A 21,905-nucleotide genomic window follows, 5' to 3' on the forward strand; every position below is an offset into this window, starting at 1 on the left:
AAGTATTGTATAGTTGCTTCCTTGTCCTCAGAGTCCTCCCAGTGCCTCTGGTTCAGTATTGCAGATTCTTTCCACTCCAGTGGAGACCAACATATACAGAATGACCTGAACAGCACAACTTTCAGCAACATCATAGAAAGTAGGCTAGTTGCTTCATCATGTAGATCTGGTTTCAGTGGGGCATTTCCCTTGACTTATTATTCCTTAGTACAACTGTGGGTATGATGGTAACAGACTGTTACTGCCACCTAGTGTAACTCCTGGGAATGACCAGTCAACAAGGTGCTTTTTTTTTTTCCTTAAGAAAAACTTGAAATGAGCCTCTCAAACATTTTATATAAAGAGCAGTAATGGTGCTGAGATTCTCGAAAAACCACACCCCTTCCTTCCTTCCGGCCAATGACGATAGAGGCCGCAAACAAGCACAGTTGTTGCTGACAACGTTGGGATCCAAGGATGCTATTCAGAGGTGAGAGAGTAGAACAAGCTTCCAACACAGCTGCTCAAGAAAGACTCGACCAGGCAGCGCTGGGCCTTCACAAACTTTCCAATTTGTAGTCCAGCTCTATACAACCTAATGCCTAGAGACAAGGGCTAGAGCCCATGCTACCTGACTGCCTAAAAATGCCTGTTTTCTCCTTCCAAACTTACCCATTCAATAAGGTACTTCACCCATTCCAGCCCACAATTAAAGGAGAATGAATATTCATCCTCAGGAAGGGAATCTCATGTGGGAAGAATGACAGGTCCTTCTAGTGGGATTTTTGGTTTCTTTTTTTTTTCTTTTTAAGTCCAGTTATGTTATATGAATATGCTTTTGTTTTAATCCCAGGTATGAAATGTGGGGCTGCTTCAGACTATCCACAGCAGCTGACTACGATTTGTCTCGTGCTCTGGTAGGGGTATGATACTGGCAGCTAAAGATAGTTTACGTTTGGAGTTCTGAAAACTCTTGAGAAGGTATAAGAAAGGTCAGAGTCCTGAGAGGAGTGGTTGTTGCTCTCCCTGTCTTCACTGCTGCTGGTTCCTGGGTTGCATTTGCTGTTTTGTTGCTTTTGCTGAATTGCTGGTTTGCTGGATTGCTAGTTGGAGATACCCTAAAAAAATTAGACTTGCTCTTAGGAACTCTATGCCCCTAATCAGCAGGAAATAATCTGTGATTTGTATATGCTTGGCCTAGGGAGTGGCATTATTTGGAGGTGTGGGCTTGTTGGAGTAGATGTGTCACTGTGGGCGTGGGCTACACTTACCCTAGTCCTAGCTGCCTGGAAGTCAGTATTCTGCTAACAGCCTTCAGATGAAGATATAGAACTCTCAGCTCCTCCTGGTAAATGGTAAATGCCTGCCTTGATGTTAATGTACTGGACCTCTGAACCTATAAGCCAGCCCCAATGAAATGTTGTCCTTTATAAGACTTGGCTTGGTCATGGGGTTTGTTCACAGCAGTAAAACCCTAACTAAGACATAATCTAAAGAGATCTATGCCCCCTTTCCCCTCTAACTTTTCTCACTTACCAAGTGTTGATGGGTTGGTAGGAATTGGGGTGTAGAGAGGTGGAAGATATTAGAACCCAATAAAATACCCAAAAGTATAGTTACAGATCTTTCCAACAACTTCCCTCAACACGCTAACAATCGTGCCTTAAAATGGTCAAGATATAACCAGTTGTTGAGAAAAAAAAGTAATTTAAATTTTCTTATGGGAGTTAAAGTGGCTAACACATATAAGGCACTTGAGAGCTCAGTTGGTAAGAACACTTGTAGCAGGATATCTAACCACACTGGGAACGCCAAGATTATGTTGTTTACTGGGAAACCCTGTTTCTAGTTGTAGTGTGTCTCAGCCCTAGCACACACCTTTAATCCAAGAACTTTTTGTATATTGTAAACAAGATTAAATAGAATCAACCATAGGTCAAGAGGCAGAGCAAGCAACCAGCTGACACAGTGTGAACATAGGAATAAGAAAAACAGAGGGGCTGGAGAGATGGCTCAGTGGTTAAGAGCACTGTATGCTCTTCCAGAGGTCCTGAGTTCAATTCCCAGCAACTACATGGTGGTTCACAACCATCTATAATGAGATCTGATGCCCTCTTCTGGTATGTCTGAAGACAGCCACAGTGTATTCATATACATAAAATGAATAAATCTATTTTTAAAAAAAAGAAAAGAAAGAAAAGAAAAACAGAGAGAGGAAGAGGAAGTCAGGAGGACAGACACAGAGACACATAGGAAGTAGAAAGGAGGTGCATTCAGTTTGAAGGGTTTTTGAGACATCGTGGAGAGGGAGAATTTCCTTTTGGGATGCTGGCTATGGGGGAAAGTCAACTGGGTGCTTTCTCTGCCTCTCTGAGCTAGCAGGATTTCACCCCAGTATATGGCTCCCCAGTCTTTATTGACAAATGGAACATTGATTTTGTTAAAATAACAAACACTTATGGCTCACACAGAAGGACCTGAGTTGAAATCTATGGCACCCACAGGAAGCTGGACGTAGCTATAAACACACCTGTAACTCCCACACTGGGTGAGGGTAGGATGCAGAGATGGGGGCGGGACACTCTGGGGCTTTCTAGCTGCCAGACTAGTTCCACATTCAGTGAGAGAACATGTTCCAAGAGAATTTATGAAGAGTGACAGAGCAAATTATCTGGTATCCTATTCTGGCCTCCAAACTCTTATATGGGTGCATATACCTACACACATGTACAAATATATCACATACCTACACCATACACACACTCACACACAAGTAAACAATATAGGAGGATTGGTTGGAAGGTAAATATTACCAAAACATTGTATAAAACTCTCAAATAGAATAGTAAACATAATTTTTAAACTTAATTTTTTTCTTTTTTTTTTTTTTTGTCTTTGATTGGTTTAGTTTTTTTTGTTTGTTTGATTGGTTGGTTTGGTTTGGTTTGGTTTGGTTTGGTATGGCTTTTTCAAGACAGAGTTTTCCTGTGTAGTCCTGGCTGTCCTGGAACTTGCTCTGTTGACCAAGCTAGCCTTGAACTCAGAGATCTACCTACCTCTGCCTCCCAAGTGCTGAGATTAAAGGCGTGCACCACCACAGCCCAGCAATTAATTAAATTTTTATTTACAAATAATAAAAATAAAGTGCTTACGGCATCCCCTTTTTGACCCTTGTCCAACAGTATGAACTTTTCAGTTAGCAAAGCAACCCATGATTTGTCTGACTCGGTCCTAATCTAGCTACCTCCAACCATTAGACAAGTCATGGCTACTAACAAGATAGGAGATACAACTCCAAAGTTGAGAGTCAACTTCCCTACTGCACCCTGCTGATGGGGAAATGATACTGGCTGCTGAGGGACTGTCCCATGTCCTGATGTTCCTGGACAGATCAGCTTCTCTGCACAACTGGGCATGGCCACTGGGTCCTATCTCTTCTTTACAGCCTCACAATGAGATCACAAGATGGATCTGTGCAATTGTTTACTGGACATTGTTTGGATGATCAGGTCATTCTTCAATTTGACACAGAAAAAAATAGAGCAAAGCCTCAGGGGCCATGAACAGAAACATACCTGGGCACTGACACCTGGAACACTGAGACCCAAGAATTTGTAGAGAATGAGAAAAACCTCAGAGTAGCACTAGCAAATGGCCATGGCCTGGGGGAGCACAAAAGAGGTGACAGTAGGCAGAGCAAAACGATGTGAAGGTTTCCCTGGAAGGGTGGGGTAGAGATCAGACTCTTCTCTGTGTTTTCAACTTGGGAGGATGAGAAAGGGAGTCTGCAACAACTAGCCAAAAGTAAATTGTGACTCAGCAGGCAAGGAGGCATGGAGGAGTGGCAAGAAGGGTCAGCTCTGGGCTGAAGCTTCGTATTTAGGGGAAGTCTAGGGGTAAAGAGGTGCAAAGGGTCAGAGCAATCACTACTGACTGGGAGTGCCACTCCATTCAGAAGATTTGAGGTTACAAGACTCAAGAGGAAAACTAGAAATAGGAGCTTCTTGGATTTCCAGTATGGTGGAAAATGTCCTCTCCTTATCTCCATCTTTTCGATGACCATATGACCACAGGAACCACATCTGGGTGTTACCCCATCTGCAACTCAAACCTCGACAAGAAATGTCCAGAAGGACTGGGACATGGATGTCATTTGAAGTAAATCCTAACAGGTTCACATCAAAGACAACTGTGTGAAAGATTTCAGGATCTGGTCTTCAAGGGAGCTTCAAGAAGGTTAGGGAGTCCCTAGCCATGAACATGACCTGCAGCATGGCTGTGGAAGGCATCATCAGCATCTCGGCATCATCAGCATGACAGCTGAGTCTTCAACTTCCAACCTGGGAATCCTCTCTGACCTGCATCCTATGTGGGAACCCCTTGGCACGGACATACAACCTAAAGGCGTCCTGTCCTATTAGAATAATATATACAAGATCTGAATGACCACTGGGGTTCCCAAGAAGTGAAGCTGGTTCAGTTGCTATGTGGACCAGAGTGAAGGACGCAGGCCTGTGGGAAGGCCTTGGTGCTGGTGCTTCAGTGTCGGGCTTTATGCCTGGGTTTTTTGGTTTTGGTTTTGGTTTCGGTTTTTCGAGACAGGGTTTCTCTGTATAGCCCTGGCTGTCCTGGAACTCACTCTGTAGACTAGGCTGGCCTTGAACTCAGATATCCACCTTTCTCTGCCTCCCAAGTGCTGGGATTAAAGGTGTGCGCCACCACTACCTGGATAGAAACTTATGCCTGGTCTTCATGGAGGCTGCTTTTGAGATTCTTTTGTGTGGCCTTTGGTACAAGAGGAAGAAAACAATATCAGCTGCAGAAGGGTCAAAGCTCAAAAAGCTGCTAGTCTTGCATCACTATGTGAATTTAGATTTAAATTTATATGACATAAAAGGAAAGGGGAGGGAAGGGGAGAGGAGGAGGGCAAAAAAAAGGAAGGAAGATTGGGGGTAAAACTGATCAAAGAACCACCACGTACAGATATGAAAATGTTACCAACTATCTGCACTTGGCAGCACATGTCTATGATCCTAGAATCTGAGAAATGAAGGCAGGAGGATTATCTGAGTTATACTGTTAGTTTGAAGGCAACCTAAACTAAGACCTATCTCAAAAACAGACAACTCAGAACAAAAACAAACAAAAACCCTCTAACAACAAAAGTCAAAACTCACAAGTGAAAAATATTAATAAAAAAGAAAGATATGAAAATAGTATGAATGGATGGTATACCTTACTTCTACACCAAGAAAGCCAGGAAGTTAAGAAACAGGATGCCTTTAGATTTCTTCATGACTCCCTATTGGCTGCAGGAAAGGAGCTTGAAATCTTGCCCAGGCTTTGTCACAGAAGCCCCTGAAAGACTCCCCAGAAAAAGAAGACTAGACTTGGATACGACGCAACGCCAAAGACACTCCTGAGACCGGATTGCTGTAATAACATAAGTCGGGTTCTTTAATATAAGGAGCTTCGGGTCGATACGTGTCTCACGTAGGAGACAGAGGAATCGACCCTGAGATCTAACAGCTTAGGGTTAATAAAGGTAAAGGCCGGGGTTGCAGCACAGTCACACACAATTAGCTGTTTTAAACATCTGTAATGTGTGTAAGCAGATCTCACACGAGAACTGTCCCTGGTTTCTGTGGCCTTGGGACACAGTGTGAATTTTATCTGAGCCAGCTCACCACCTGGCAGAATTTAATTAGCAAGTCCTTGGGACCTTAGGTGGGAGTTTTTCCAGAAAAGGCTAAAACATCACAGGAACAGATAGATGTTTCATTAATGTTCTCATTCTTAAGGAATTTACCCTTGGGCACTTTCTCAATCTTCCACAGTTGGCGGATCTTTGGAGTACTCAATTGACCTTTGTTTCCCTGCATCTTCTGTGACGGCCTTGGGTTAGCAAGTTAGCTGACTTGTTACTCTTAACTATTAGTATTAGTGAATTGAGGCTTTCTGTTATACTATTTAACTAACTTAAAAAATACCTTTTCACCCCAACACCTGATGCTATCAGTTATCTTGATGAGACACAGGTCAGGTCATCCTGATCAATAGCACCCTGTGACTACAGATGAGTAATCAGAAAGGACAGAAATCTGGGAATGGGAGGTCTTCAGAAAAGACAGAGAGATGGAAGTGGAAGGGCCTCAGAACATGTGTGGATGGTCTCTGAGACCACCATCACCAACAGAGTGTCGTGCAAGTGATGGAAGAAAGGAGTCTAGTTCAACACGATTCCATAGCCAGTGTTGGTTAAACATCAAGAGTTTGATGCTGGGAAGTTTGTTTTAAGATATTTAAGTACAGCACAATTTGGGGAGAAAAAGTTTTCTGGTGATAATTAACTCAATCCCAGGTGCACAATAAAGCTTCCAGTATGATTACATCAAAACTCTTTGTAAAGTACATGAGACAGCTTCCATAAAGATGGGTTCTATAGATTGATAACATGTGACTTCTTAAGTAAGGGTCTTGAGGGAGGATCTGGTGTGGTTTCAGTCATACAGAGAGTGCAAAGGTCACCAGGCCTAGTTACCACCTTCATTTCCAGCCTTCCAGGCATGAAACAGGTTCTACAACTCTCCATTTGAAGAGACAGCCCTGTGTGTTTAACACTCTCGTTTTCCCAAATGCTTATCTGTGAGCACAAGGACATCTATGTGTCCTACAAGAAAGGACAAGAGCCGGGGATGAGAGAGCTTCTTCCTTATCATGTCCTCCTACTTCTGGCTCCCGTAGGTGCGAGATGCTGGAGGGTGGAAAATGAAGAGGGGCGTTAGTTAGAGCTAAGCATGAGAAGTGAACTGCGGCCTCAGTTGATTTCATTGTTCAAAAGGAAGAAATCTGGGGTGGGGGGAAGGAATTTTTAAAACCAATGAAAGGTATCACTATCACTAGCCACTAGAGAAATGCAAGTCAGATCACAAAGCAGTAATAACACCAACAACAATGACAACAACAACAATCTGTTATAGCAGTTAACACAGAAATGAACAGGCTGGGGACATGGCTCTGTGAGTAAAGTATTTGCTTCACAAGCATGAGGAAGCTCAGTTCAGATCCCCACCACCCTGGTTGGTGCCCCATGTCTTTAACCTCAGCTACAGGCAGAGCCCGGTAGTTCACTGACAAGCAAGCCTAGCTAAGAAATGGTGCAATGCAAGTACAGGAAATGGACCCTTTCTCAAAAGATGAGATGGGCATAGACATTTGGAGGTCCACCTCTGATCTCCAGATGCACAGATGTACATACCCATACCCATAAATTAATTAATTGATTGATTAATTAATAACACAGAAATTCTTACCAAATGCTTTCAAAGATATGGAACAACTGGATGGTGGCAGGTGGTAACATAAAAGATTGACCACAGTTGGACATTTTTTTTTTAAGATTTTATGTATTTATTTATGTATTTATATATTTATTTATTTAGTATGTATGTATACAGCAGGCCAGAAGAGGGCACCAGATCTGATTATAAGTGGTTGTGAAGTTGTGAGCCACACCATGTGATTGCAAGGAACTGAACTCAGGATCTCTGGAAGAGCAGCCAGTGATCTTAACCTCTGAGCCATCTCTCCAGCCCAGACAGTTTCTTATAAAACTAAACATACCAATCCCAATTACTTGGGAAGCTGGGACAGGAGGATCACAAGTTCAAGGCCAGCCTGATCTGATAGTAAATTTGAGTCTGACCTATATTACACATACAGGGCCAGTCTCAAAGTAACAGAAAAATAAATAAATACTACAAAGCCAGTAATTATTTCCCTGGGTACAAAGACTAAAGAAGTGAAATTTTACCTCTGTACAAAAGCCTATATGCAAGCACCCTGGCTTTATAATCACCAAAACCTGGCAACAGTCAACATGTCCATTAATCTATGCATGGTTAAATAAACTGTGGTAAATCCATTTTATGGATACTAAATGGTAATTTAAAAACAACAACAACAAAGAAATGCAATACTGAAGCATATAGCTCTGGAGAGCATTCCATTAAGTGAAAAGCAAGTCAAGAGACATATCTGTAAGATCGATCTATGCACACAGCACTCTTAGCTGATGTGTGAACTCAGTGATGGAAAGAAGACTAACTCAGCTAGTGGCTGCCAGGATTAGGTGTCGTGGGAGGGGAAGACAGCTGTGACCGCAGAGAGGAAGCACAAAGAGATCTTTGAAAACACAGATAACTCTGCATCCTGACTGGGGTGGGACTGGAAAAATATAACTAAGAACAAATAGACAACTTAAGAGGTAGATTTAAAAAAAGAATGGTTGTTCTACAAACCAACATTACTAATGCAGAATCTACTCTGCAATGCTTTTATTAAAAAGATGTTATCATCATGGCACTGGAAGGCTGGCTTGGTACTTAAGAGTGTACACTGCTATTGCAGAGGACCTCACATTCAATACAATGAGTTCCAAGTCCACATATGTGCTACAATAACAAAGAACCATACACAGAATCCAGCAAGGCTGGTTTCCTGGTTTTACCGTGGTACTGTGGTTATAAAAGATGTAGCCCTTAGAGAAAACTGAGGCTACACAGAGTTATTCGACACGTTGAAATTTACTTTGAACATTTTGTAAAAAGACACATTCGAAAGTGACAGAATATGGCTTAGCAAGATGAGTCAGTGGTTAAAGTCAACTTCTGCCAAGACTAAAGATCTGAGTTCAATCCTTGGAGCTCATGTGGAAGAAGAGAATGAATTCTCACAAGCTGACCTCTGGCCTGTATATGCATGTCACTGGTACACCCAGAGAATAAATAAATGAATGTAATAGAAAAATAAGAGTTACTGAAAGTGTGTGTGTGTGTGTGTGTGTGTGTTTGTTGTTGTCGTACATGCATGTGAGTGCTGGTACTGCAGAAGTCAGAGGCATCAGATTCCTCTCAAATTGGACTTAAAATAGTTCTGAACAGTCCCACATGGGTGCTGGGAGTTGAACTCAGGTTCTCTGCAATATCTGTAAACACTTTTAACTACAGACTCATCTCTCCGGCAACATAAAGACAAATACTTTTTAATCAAAAATATTGGTGAGTAGACTATGCCTCAGAAAAGTTGGTTTTTAGAACAACTGGGTTTTTTTTTAATCCACCTCAACATACTTACTCGCTCTTATTTATATTTTCCTTGGTCCTGATTTTTGTATCTTACTTACATTATTTGTTCTGATTGTGAGAAAACAATTTTGTAAACCATGGCATGAAAATCAATAAATATAACTTATCTTCCAATGAATTATTATGAAGCAGTTACTTGATGCCAGGTACCATGCTAGGCCAGATGAACATAATTAATGTCCAAACAGGTCTCTGCATTGTCTCTTCCACATCCTACACTGGCAACAATAATTCCTCTAGCTATACACAGTCCCAGATCTAGCTCTTCCCTGGGCTCTGTTGTTTGTCCTTGGATCTTTCACCAAAATACAAACAGCAGTTTCTGAAATAAAAGGATACAAAGCAGAGCTCTTCAACCACCAGAAAACAGAAACCCTTAGGACAAAGAAGCCGTGGGAGGGAATGGCTTCACAGGCAGCTGAAATTAGACAGGGGTGTAAGGAAGGGTGGGCGGGTGCATGCCTCAAGCAAAGGAGCTACTGAACAACACCCCCACCAACAGGGTTGTAGTGCCAAATTCAAGGCTGTTTATTTTGAACATCCTTCACTGTAGCCACACAAATTCATAGCATTGTCCCCAGGAAAGATTAGTGCACATCCAAAGAATACCAAAAGACAACAGCCCAGACAACAACGGGGCTTCTTAAATAGGAAAGTCCCGATGTTCTCTCCTGCTCTAGGGTTTTACAAAGTTCACTGCAAACAGAAAACTCAGTAGTCAGGGAAAGTGATCAGTGACAATTATTCCAGGCCTCTGGTTTGAGGTGACTCATAGAGGAGCAAAGGATGATCAAGAATTTACAAGTTACTGCTACTGTTGTTGTTTCATCTGAGCTTCTCAAACACCATAAGACATCGATGATACAGTTATATCCAGCATACTACACACTTAGAGCCACAGAGATGGGATTTCCCCCCCCCATCCCTCATGCACCCTCGTACAGAGGTTTCCTCTTTAAAATTTCAACTCTCATCCAAGGCCTTGTTAAATATTCTCAAAGATGTTAAGAATAAAATTTAACAGATTTTTTTGTTTTTGCCTCCAAACTCAAACTCCAAGAACAGACTTAGAGTCCTAGAATGAAGGCAGAAAAAAGTGTGCTATAATTAAGACTACAAGGAGAAACCCAACCAGTTTATTCCCCTAAAAAGAATCCCACTGTTAAGTGGACATCTTCCATTATTGACATTTCAAAAAAATAATTCAACATAAATATATTAAAAGTGGTATCACCGGGCGGTGGTGGCGCACGCCTTTAATCCTAGCACTTGGGAGGCAGAGGCAGGTGGATTTCTGAGTTCGAGGCCAGCCTGGTCTACAGAGAGAGTTCCAGGACAGCCAGGGCTACACAGAGAAACCTTGTCTCAAAAAAAAAAAAAAAAGTGGTATCAGGTAAAGAGGCTACAATCCTAGCTCCAAACCACAGGGGCTAGCTATCTGGTCCTTGTGTTTATTCCCAGGATGGTGTACCTTACATATGATTCACTTAATATTTTGAACTAAATTTACTAACTAAATAAATGGTTAAAAATTAATAAAACAATTTCTCAGGAAAAAAAAATTTTGTACTATAACTTATCTCTGGAATAAATAGAAAATACATATGATCCCAAAAGTATATGGGATACATACTTCTGATCTCAACCCACCTACCACACACATAGACTTCTCCAAAGTAGTTTCCTTCATCCCTGAGCTTGAGATTATATTTTGTCACTAACTTTTGTTAGTAATGGCTAAAAAAAAGTGGGTTTATATTTTCATACATGCAGGCTATCATACTTTGATTATATTTGCCCTCCTTCTTTCCCTGGTCCCCTCTTCCCTGCCCAGACTGCCACCTCCCAATAAAAGGGAAGGAGACTTTCACTGAAGTTTACCCAACCCAGTATTAAAATTCTCTCCCCCTCCTCCCTCCCATATTCCTTCCTTCTTCCCTCTCCCTCCCTTCCTCTCCCTCCCTTTTAATTGTTTTATTTTTGTTTGTGCTGTTACAAAACAACACCCACGAGATTTCTGGAGACGGCTTGGACCACAGACATCCACATAGGGCCCATCATCAGCATGGACTAGGGCCTTCAGCATGGTCTCAGTGGAAGTACAAACCATGTACTGTAACCTGCAAGAAAGCTTATTTTGCAATGGTATCAATGACTTTAGACTCACAGTTGAAAAGGAAAGACACTAAAGGCTTCTTATGACAACCTCTCCCCAGTCTAAACAGGAAGCAATTGAAGAGAGCTCTTTTTTTTAATTATTAATTTATTTACATCCCAAATGTTGTTCCCCCTCCCCGCCCCTCCCTGAAATAGTCCCTCCCCCAACCCCTCTACTCTTCTCCTCTGAGAAGTTGAGCTTCCCCCCATTATCTCCAACACTGGTGCATCAAATCTCTGCCAGATTAGACACATCCTCTCCTACTGAACCCAGACAAGTCAGCAATGAAGACTGAGCTGCTACATATGTGCCAGGGCCTCATTCCAGCCCATGTATGTTTATGGTTGATGGTTCAGACTCTGAGAGCTCCCAGGGGTCCAGTTGTTGACTCTGTTGGTCTTCCTGTGGGGTTCCCATTCCCTTTCAGGGCCTTCAGTTGTTCCCATAACTTTTCTATAAGAGTCCCTGACCTCCATCTAATGTTTGACTATGGCTATCTGCATTTGTTTCAGTCCACTGCTGAGTAGACTTTCCTACAGCACAGTTATGCTAGGCTCCTGTCTGCAAGCATAACAGAGTATCATTAATAATGTCAGGGATTGGTGTGTAAAATTTTTGTGGGTGGGTTGGTTTCCTTATCCCTCCACTGGGGATCCTGCCTAGCAACAAGAGGTGGCCTCTTCAGGTTCCATGTCCATGTTAGGTCATGTCAGCTAAGGTCACCCACATTGTCTCCTGGGAACCTCCCCTTTTCGAGGTCTCTGGAACTTCCTAGAGATTCTCACCTCCCTACTCCACCACCACCACCATCACCCTCCGCCTCCATCCCCACCCCAACCCCCAACGCCTGACCCTCAACCCCCAGTAGCTGCATGATAGTAAAGCAAAGACATGGCAGCAGAAACAGCTGAGAGCTAACATCTTGATCTGTAAGTAGGAGACAGAGTCACACTGAGAATGGCCTGCCCCCATTGACACATCCCCTTCAATAAGGCAATATGAAAGAGTTCCACCAACTGGGGATCAAGCATACAAACATAGCCTACAAGGACTATTCAAACCACCACAGAGAGGGAGGTGTATTTTGTTTTGTTTGGGTCTCACTGTGTGGTCCCAGCTGATCTATAACTTGCTACATAGCCCAGGCTGGCCTCAAACTTTCAATAATACTCTGCCTGTCTCTGAGAGCTGGGATTGCCTATTCATAGCATGAAAAAGTCTTGCTATGTTATACAGGCTAGTCTCAAAGTCCTGGGCTCAAGTGACCCTCTCCCTCTGAAGGAGCTCAGCATACAGGCATGTGCCATTTGCCCAGCTTGAAATTTTTCTACCTTCAAAAAGAATCCCTATTTTAAATACTTGGCAACTTTTGAATGTATCTCCTCCTCTATTCCCTCAAACCAGTCAATCTAAGCAATTCTCAAAGCCCTCTCAAGTAGGTGTGAGAAATATTCCTGAATGTGCTTTCTTTCCTTTCACCCACACATTCTCAAGTCTTAGTCCCCCTGTTCAGAAACTCCTCCTTGGATCACTGGGATGCTCCCCCCCCCCCCGAACTTCAGGGCAATTTCTCTCCAACTTGGCAGATCCTACACAACTACAAACTCCACTGAATATGCTGTGTCTCTGATCTTTGTTTATTCTTCATCTATAGAAAGGAATAAAAAAATGCAATGTTTCTAAAGCTACGCAAATGTACTGGCTGGTTTTGTGTGTCAACTTGACATGAATTGCAGTTATCACAGAGAAAGGAGCCTCCCTTGAAGAAATGCCTCCATGAGATCTAGCTGTAAGGCATTTTCTCAATTAGTGATCAAAGGGGGGAGGCCTAGCCCATTGTGGGTGGCACCACTCCTAGGCTAGTAGTCCTGGGTTCTATAAGAAAGCAAGCTGAGCAAGCCAGGGGAAGCAAGCTAGTAAGCAGCACCCCTCCATGGCTTCTACATCAGCTCCTGCCCTGTTTGAGTTGCTGTCCTGAGTTCCTTTGGTGATGAACATCAGTGTGGAAGTGTAAGCTGAATAAACCCTTTCCTCCCCAACTTGCTCCTTGGTCATGATGTTTTGTGCAGGAATGCAAACCCTGACTAAGATAGCAAAAGATCTCCAATGCACCTCCCCAGCCTTGTCCTGCAGCTCTCCCAACAGCCTGTGCTAGTTAGTTCAACTGCCACTTGCTTTCTCCTGTCTCTGACCATGGGCTTTCCTCACCCACAACTCCTCCAGTGTGTTTATTAACTTGTACTCACTGGGCAGGATCACATTTAAATGACTCTCTTTGGGAAAGCTCATCATGAGTCATCATGACCAACTTAATTGTTCTCTTTGTTATGTTTGGAAGCATTTTGTATAGCTCAAGTAATCAGGAACTTGAGATGTTCTTTTAAAAAGAACATGAGAGCTTTCTTACTTTTACTCAGGAGAAATAAATATCTTTTTTCCATGATGTGAGAACAGCATTCATCTTGAACTCTAAATTACACTGACTCAGAATGCAGTGGGCACACCCTTCAACAGCACTGTGACTCCTGTCTCCTCGTATGCAGTACCTTTCTCTAAATTCTTCCTGATGAGTTCAGACTGAAGCTAAGACTTAGTGCCGATGTTCCTGGGCTCTCGCTCGGTTCTATCCTCAGCTCTGGGATCCTTGTGATTTCCATAGAAAAAATACAGATGGGCGTGGTGGTGGAGAAATGGCTCATAGGTTAAGAGCAGTGGCTACTCTTCCACAGGTCCTGAGTTCAATACCCAACAACTACATGGTGGCTTGCAACCATCTACAATGGGCTCTGATGCCCTCCTCTGGCATACAGTGTACATGCAGATAAAGCATTCATACATTAGAAAAAAAGCATACAAATGCTACACAGAGAACATAGCATAGAAGAGAATTTGTGACACAGTGCTGTGTGGCAACCTCAAAGGCTGAGAATGGCCAGTGGCTTGGCTAAGACCTTGATTTAACCTGCACAGAGGACCTAACTAAGCATGTCTACACTTCTGTCCTGCAGAAACTGTGACAATAAAAGGGTATCATTCTTATGTGGCTAGAGGCTTTGGGTCAGGAAAAGAGGAGCCTATTCTATTTACTGTCTTCAGTATATCTCTTAATTTCCTAGGCAGTATGGAACCCCTGCCATTGGCCTATCTTCAGCCTTGCAATTAGTTACAATTAGTTGCACTTTGTGGGTCTTCACTACTTATGGAAAGGCAACACTCTCCCAACCTTGATATCTGATCACAGTCATTTGCCTCCACTATGGTCTCCCTTCAGCAAAAATCCTTTAGGTCAGTGTCTTAGCTAGGATTACCATTGCTATGATGAAACACCATGATCAAAAGCAAGTTGGGGGGGGGGTTAAAAGGTTTATTTGCCTTATATTTCCGTACCATGGATCATCATTAAAACAAGTCAGGACAGGAATTCAAACAGGGCAGAAACCCAGAGGCATGAGCTGATGCAGAGGCCACAGAGGGGTGGTGCTTATTGGCTTGCTAGGCCTGCTTACTTATAGACCCCAGGACCACTAACCCAAAAATGGCATCACCCATGACATGCTGGCCCTCCCAAAAAAATCACCAATTAAGAAAATTCCCCATTGAACTTAAGTTGAAAGAGGCGAGTCCGGTCTCAAAATGGAAGTAAAACTGCTGCCCGTTTCTGTCCCTCACTTTGTCTCCATATTTGCTCCCTTGAGTATTTTGTTGCTCCTTCTAAGAAGAACTGAATCACCCCCACTTGGTCTTCCTTTTTTATGAGCTTCATGTGGCCTGTGAGTTGCATCTTGGGCATTTCAAGGTTCTGGGCTAATATCCAATAATCAGTGAGTGAATACCATGTGTGTTCTTTTGTGATTGGCTTACTTCACTCAGGATGATAATTTCTAGTTCCATCCATTTACCTAGGAACCTCTCGAATTCATTGTTTTTAATAGCTGAGTAATACTCCATTGTGTAAATATACCACATTTTTTGAATCCATTCCTCAGTTGAAGGACATCTGGGTTCTTTCCAGCTCCTGGCTATTATAAATAAGGCTGCTATGAACATAGTTGAGCATATGTCCTTGTTATATGTTCCAGCATCTTCTGGGTATATGCCTAGGAGTGGTATAGCTGGGGAGGGGCCATTTGAAGACCTTTCCACCTGAGTATCCATCCCATGTGCAGTCACCAAAGGTAGATGCTGATGTGGAAGTCAGGAAGTGCATGCCGATAAGGGCCTGATATGGATATCTCCTCAGAGGCCTTCAAGAGTCTGACATATTCAGAGGCAGATGCTCACAACTAGCCATTGAACTGATCATGAGGTTCTCAATGGAGGAGTTAGAGTGAGGACTGAAGGAGCTGAAAGGGTTTGTGGCACCATGAGGAGAGCAACAATACCAACCAACCACAGCTCCCAGGGTCCTAACCACCAGCCTGGGAGCACTTATGGAGGGATCCAGGGCTTCAGCTGAATATGTAAGAGTGGAGGGCCCTGCTGGGCACAGGTGGAAGATGAGATCCTTGACCTCATGAAGGCTGGACCCCCCAGGGGGTGGGAATTTTGAGGGTGGGGAAGTGGGAGTGGGGGAGGTAGGTGGGGGTTACATCCACGGAGAAGAAGGAGGAGGGGTAAGGGGATGGGGGGTTCCCGGGTGGGTGGGGGATGGGGTAAGGGGATAACATATGAAATGTAAATAAAATATCCAATAAAAAAATGAAAAAAAAAAAAACTGCTGCCCGGTCGCCCCTAGCCTGACTCCAGCCTGACTACAGCTGTCGCCGCTGGGGGGAGGAGGGCCATGATCCAAAGGAACCAGAGAAGCTGAGGAAGCTGTTTATTGGTGGTCTGAGCTTTGAAACCACAGATGTTAGCTTAAGAGAACATTTTGAGAAATGAAGCACACTTACAGACTGTGTGGTAATCAGAGATCCCCAAAGAAAACGTTCCAGAGGCTTTGGTTTTGTGACTGACTCTTGTGTTGAAAAGGTGGATGCTGCAATGTGTGCTCGGCCACACAAGGTTGATGGGCGTGTGGTGGAACCAAAGAGAGCTGTTTCTAGAGAGGATTCTGTAAAGCCTGGTGCCCATTTAACAGTGAAGAAAATTTTTGTTGGTGGTATTTAAAGAGGATACGGAAGAAGATAATCTGAGAGACTACTTTGAAAAGTATGGTAAGACTGAAACCATAGAAGTTATGGAAGACAGGCAAAGTGGGAAAGAGAGAGGATTTGCTTTTGTAACTTTTGATGATCCTGACACAGTTGATAAAATCGTTGTTCAGAAATACCACACTATTCATGGGCATAACTGTGAAGTGAAAAGGGCCCTGTCTAAACAAGAGATGCAGTCTGCTGGATCCCAGAGAGGTCATGGAGGTGGGTCTGGCAACTTCATGGGTCGTGGAGGAAACTTTGGAGGTGGTGGAGGGAACTTTGGTGGAAGAGGAGGCGATGGTGGTGGAGGTGGTGGCAGCAGAGGTAGTTATGGAGGTGGTGATGGTGGATATAATGGATTTGGAGGAGATGGTGGCAACTATGGTGCTGGTCCTGGTTACAGTAGTAGAGGAGGTTATGGAGGTGGTGGACGGGGATATGGAAACCAAGGTGGTAGATGTGATGGTGGTGGAGGAGGACCTGATGGTTACAATGAAGGAGAACATTTTGGTGGCGGTAACTATGGTGGTGGAAACTATAATGACTTTGGAAATTATAGTGGACAGCAGCAATCAAATTATGGACCCATGAAGGGGGCAGTTTTGGTGGAAGAAGCTCAGGCAGTCCCTATGTTGGAGGCTGAGGATCTGGAGGTGGAAGTGGTGGATATGGTAGCAGAAGGTTTTAAAACAAAACAGAAACGGCTACAGTTCTTAGCAGGAGAGAGAGCAAGGAGTTGTCAGGAAAGCTGCAGCTTACTTTGAGACAGTCGTCCCAAATGCATTAGATGAACTGTAAAAACCTGCCACAGACGGAACGATGATCCATAGTCAGAAAGTTACTGCAGCTTAGACAGGAAACCCTTCCTGCTCAGGACGGTCAGAGCCACAGTTTGCAAAACGTGCAGCTGTTGATTAATGCAATGCAGTGTCAATCAGATGTACATCCCTGAGGTCTTTTACCTGTTGTAGCTTTGTCTTGTTCTTTTCATTACATCAGGTATATTGCCCTGTAAATTGTGGTATTGGTACCAGGAATAAAAAATTAAGGAATTTTTAACTTTAGAAAAAAAAATTCCCTACAGGCTTGCCTGCAACCTGATCTTATGGAGGCATTTTCTTAATTGAGGTTCTCTCCTCTCAGATGACTTTAGCTTGTGTCAAGTTGACATAAAACTAGCTGGCACAATCAGTTCTTTAGCCAGAACTCCTCTTAGACCGATGTTGCCTCTCAATGATGTCTTATCTCATCCACTGTCTTCTACACTACCTCTTGGTTATAAATGCCCACTCTTTCTTCTTGTATTAATAATTGAGCCCAATCTCTCTCCTCTACTAAAAATTTCATTACATTAGTCCATGTATACTACAGCTTTATGTCAACTTGACACAAGATTTGGTAAGGTTCTCATGCTGCCACCAGATTGGCCTATGGGCAAACCTATGGTACATTTTCTCCATTGATAACTCATGTGGAACAATCCAGATCGCTGTGGGCAGTGACACTGTGGGCTAGTGGCCCTATGTGCTATTAAAAAAAAAAAAAAGGCTGAGCAAGCCATGAGGAATAAGCCTGTGAGCAACTGTCCTCCATGGCCTCTGCTTCAGTTTCTGCCTCCTTGAGTTCCTGCCCTGGCTTCCCTCAGTGATAGAATGAGATGTGAAACTGTAAGTTGAAATAAATTCTTTCTACCCCAAGTTTCTTTTGGTCATGATGTTTCATCACAGAAGTAGAAATTGACACCATGTTAACTAACACTATTTGCTTCCTCTTCCTCCTATCTTTCCCTTCCTCCTCCTAAACATGTAGGCAAGTGTTCTAACACTGAGCTAAAACCACCTCCCTTCTGGTTTTATTTTAATAGACTCTTTCATTTTAAAATATCACACATAATACTAAAGATGTGCTGGGCGCCAGTGCTGGAGGTAGAGGTGGTGGTGGTGGTGGTGGTGGTGCACTCCTTTAATCCCAACACTTGAGAGACAGAGGCAAGTGGATCTCTGTAAATTTGAGGCCAGCCTGGGCTACTAGTGAGTTCCAGGACAGCCAGGGCTACACACAGAGAAACCCTGTCTCGAACAAACAAGGAAGCAAACAAACAACCCAAAAAAATTCATAGGTAGGTACACACACACACACACACACACATACACACACACACACACATACACACACACATTTCGGCTTTTATCTCTTCATTGAAAAAACACTTTCTTCATTCAGATTTTTAATGTCATAATAGCTTCTTGAAGTAAGAAATAATGAATCTCTGTCATTGCTTGATAAGGTGTTTCATGTGGGGTAACAAAGAGGTCACCATATTAACGTTTTTAAAAATAAATCTGTCGACTAGAAAGCAAGAAAGGTACCATGAGATAAAAGGCTGAGAGGAGACTAGTAAGACACAAATGGTTTGAAAGTAAAGGGTAAGAACTACACGGTATGGGAAGCATTGGCTGGAGACACACCATTTGGCAAACTCCTCCATTGTGGTTGACCTGTGTGAACTCCAGTAACTACAACACTAGGGCTTCCAGAAGTAGTAATCCAACTTGTTTGTCTAGATTCTTACTGCTCTGCTGCATGGACCCCAAGTAATAGCCAATCAGAAAAGATGAGTATTAACCACCTAATATTCTTTAACCTACTAACTCGTCACTCCTAGCAATGGCCAACTGTGGGCTAGCTTGTAGTTGACAGCAGATTCTGATTCTTACAGAGACTCACACTCTTAGGGCTGGGTCCCCCAAAACAAGGGCCTATGCTCCCTTAAAGCACCCATTCTCTTGTTTGTCTTTCTCTTCTTCTCACTGAACTTTCAGAGAGATTAAACAGGAATGGGGAGAAGAGGTGAGCAAAAGATGGGAGTGAAACAAGGTGCATTATTATAAATGTACGCAGTAAATTAACACTGCGGCTGTTTCTCCTTATCTTAGTTACTTCTCTAATAACAACACAGAGATTAAGATTTATTCACAACTTAAAAGGACAGTAACTAGACATTATAAATCTGTTCTAATCCTCTAATCTGCTCTTGCTATCTCCCAGCCAAAATCCCCATAATACTTGCATTTATGTCCTTCTATGCACCAGCTGAAATCTCAAAACATCTCCCTTCTCCCTCCTCCAGGCTGACTCTCTCCCGCCTCGCCCTCTCCCAGATTCTTTTCTCCTCATGGATGTCCCACCCTGTTCTCTCTATTGTCTAATTGTTGGCTTTTCCAGCATTTATTGACAAGGCAGAGAATCAATGGTGAGCAGTGTTCACACGAATTTAAGACAGGAGATTCTTAACATAAGCATTACAATGCCTGTAAGGACTGAAACCTGACAGGGGCACAGACAAATCAGCATTTGAGTAATATGAGGGTAAACTTTACACTGTGCACAGTAGCATTATGCCTACAGGGGAGAAAAGGGAAGATTAACCAAAACTAAGGGTGTAGGAAAGAAGTCATACAGAAACCTGCTACTTTATAAACTAACTAAAAATGAACATACTTTAAGAAAAAGAGTTTTGAGCTGGTAGTGGTGCAAGCACCAGGGAGGCAGAGGCAGGTGGATTTCTGTGAAGTCAAGGCCAGGTTGGTCTACAGAGTTAGTTCCAGGACAGCCAGGGCTGCATAGAGAAACACTGTCTCGAAAAATAAAATAAGTAAAGCAAGACTTGGAATAGAGGCACCACACATGGGTAAATACTGCTACTTCCCAGAAGCCAGAAGACCCTCTATGGAAGACATCACACACTTGAATCATACCACAACTAAGCAGGTAGGCATACCTGTTGGCAGTGTTCATGGTGATAGTGTGTGTGAAATGGGCTGCTGAGGGAAGGAAAAGCTTCTGTGGTCTTACGAAGCCATGAATCCTGCGCACAACAGTATAGATTTGCCAGGCAAGATATATTCACTGATGCAATCATGGTGTAGCTGTGTGAGGGGCAACAGACTGCATTCCGATTGGATTTGCAGCCCTCTCTGGAGGGGAATACATGCCTAGCACTAGAAATCTGGTCAGAAACCTATGCCTGGGAGTGATCGTAGGCCCTAGGGAGAATTGGCTTCTGATTTGTTTGTTATTGTTGTTTTGTGGTTTGTTTGTTTGTAAATGGACACATAGCCAAACTGTATATCATTGAATGTTAACTGTATGTAGTATGATTAGCTTTTAGAGTAATGTGTATATTAACATAACTGCTCTATAAAGGGGATTCTAAGTTTAATTAAGCTTCCTGAACTGGCTGGTTTATGTTTAAAAGATTAAGTGCAGAGGGCCAGAGAGATGGATCAATGATTACAAACACTCGCTGCTCTTGGAGAGGATGGGGGCTCGGTTATTAACACCCACATGGTGATTCACAACCACCTATTAATCCAGTTGGGGGGGGATATGATGCCTCTTCTAACCTCCTCAGGCACCAGGCACGCATATGGTTCATGTGTATATATGCAGGCAAAACCAAATTCACACAGAATAAAATTTTATAAAAATCCAACAATAAAAATAAGTACTAAGGTTATAAAAATCAAATGATGTTCGTGAATTTGTGAAGTGCCTTAACTCAAAAAATGAGATTATAAAAATGGTGGAATTAGGCTGGATAGTAGTGGTACATGCCTTTAATTCAGCATTTCGGAGGCAGAGGGAGGGGCAGGGGCAGAGACAAGTGGATCTCTGTGAGTTTGAGGCCAGTCTTGTCCACAGAGTGAATTCCATGACAGTGAAACCCAATTTTTTTAAAATAATAATGTGAAGCCTGCTCCCCAGCATAGCTGTAGCCATTTTGTTCCACGCCTGCCAGTCATTTCATAATGTTACTGAGACAGAAAAATAGCTTGACTCAGAGCAGGGTCAAGCTGACCACATACCCTGTTATGTTCTGAGGGTTTTTTAATCTTAAGAAATTCCACCACCAGAAGCTCCACTTAGGACCAATCAGAATAAAGGTGGGTTAGAACTGTGCTGTCTAGCCAGCCAAAATAGCTTGAGTCACAGCTGACCACCAGGTCGTGCTTCCTGAACCTGAGCATGGGCTCACTGTGGTTTCCGCCTGTATAAACTGGCTCTGAGAAATGTTGGAGGCCACAGTCAGCGCCTGAGTCTGGTCTGAGGCCCTGATGGCTCAGTCTTTTGGTGTGCATTCAATAAAGCAGCCCTATTTGACTGAGATGGTTGTCTGGTTTGTGCAGTAAGTCCTTGGCCCCAACAATTAACAGCAGCAAAAAGAGTGGAACTACTTTGAAAAAAATGTGTGTTATATAAAACCTAACTTCTTTTAAGTAAGAGACAATAGAGTAGAATCTTCAATAAGATTAACTTTTAAAAAAACTATTTTAGGCCAGATGTGATGATGAGTACCAGAAATCTGAGGAACTAGGAAACAGGTCTCAAAATCAATAGTTCAAGGCCAGCCTGGACTATACACTGACATGAGCTATTCATATTCTCATTCATTCCCTCCCTCCCTCCCTCCCTCCCTCCCTC

General features: G+C 43.0%; 1 pseudogene; it reads left to right on the plus strand.

Moving 5' to 3' along the window:
• Positions 1–350: 350 nt before the first annotated feature.
• Positions 351–17,109, plus strand: LOC114616645 (annotated as a pseudogene).
• The last annotated feature ends 4,796 nt before the right edge of the window (positions 17,110–21,905 follow it).

Source organism: Grammomys surdaster, unplaced genomic scaffold (assembly GCF_004785775.1).
Source record: "Grammomys surdaster isolate TR1022 unplaced genomic scaffold, NIH_TR_1.0 332782, whole genome shotgun sequence".
Lineage (NCBI taxonomy): Eukaryota > Metazoa > Chordata > Mammalia > Rodentia > Muridae > Grammomys > Grammomys surdaster.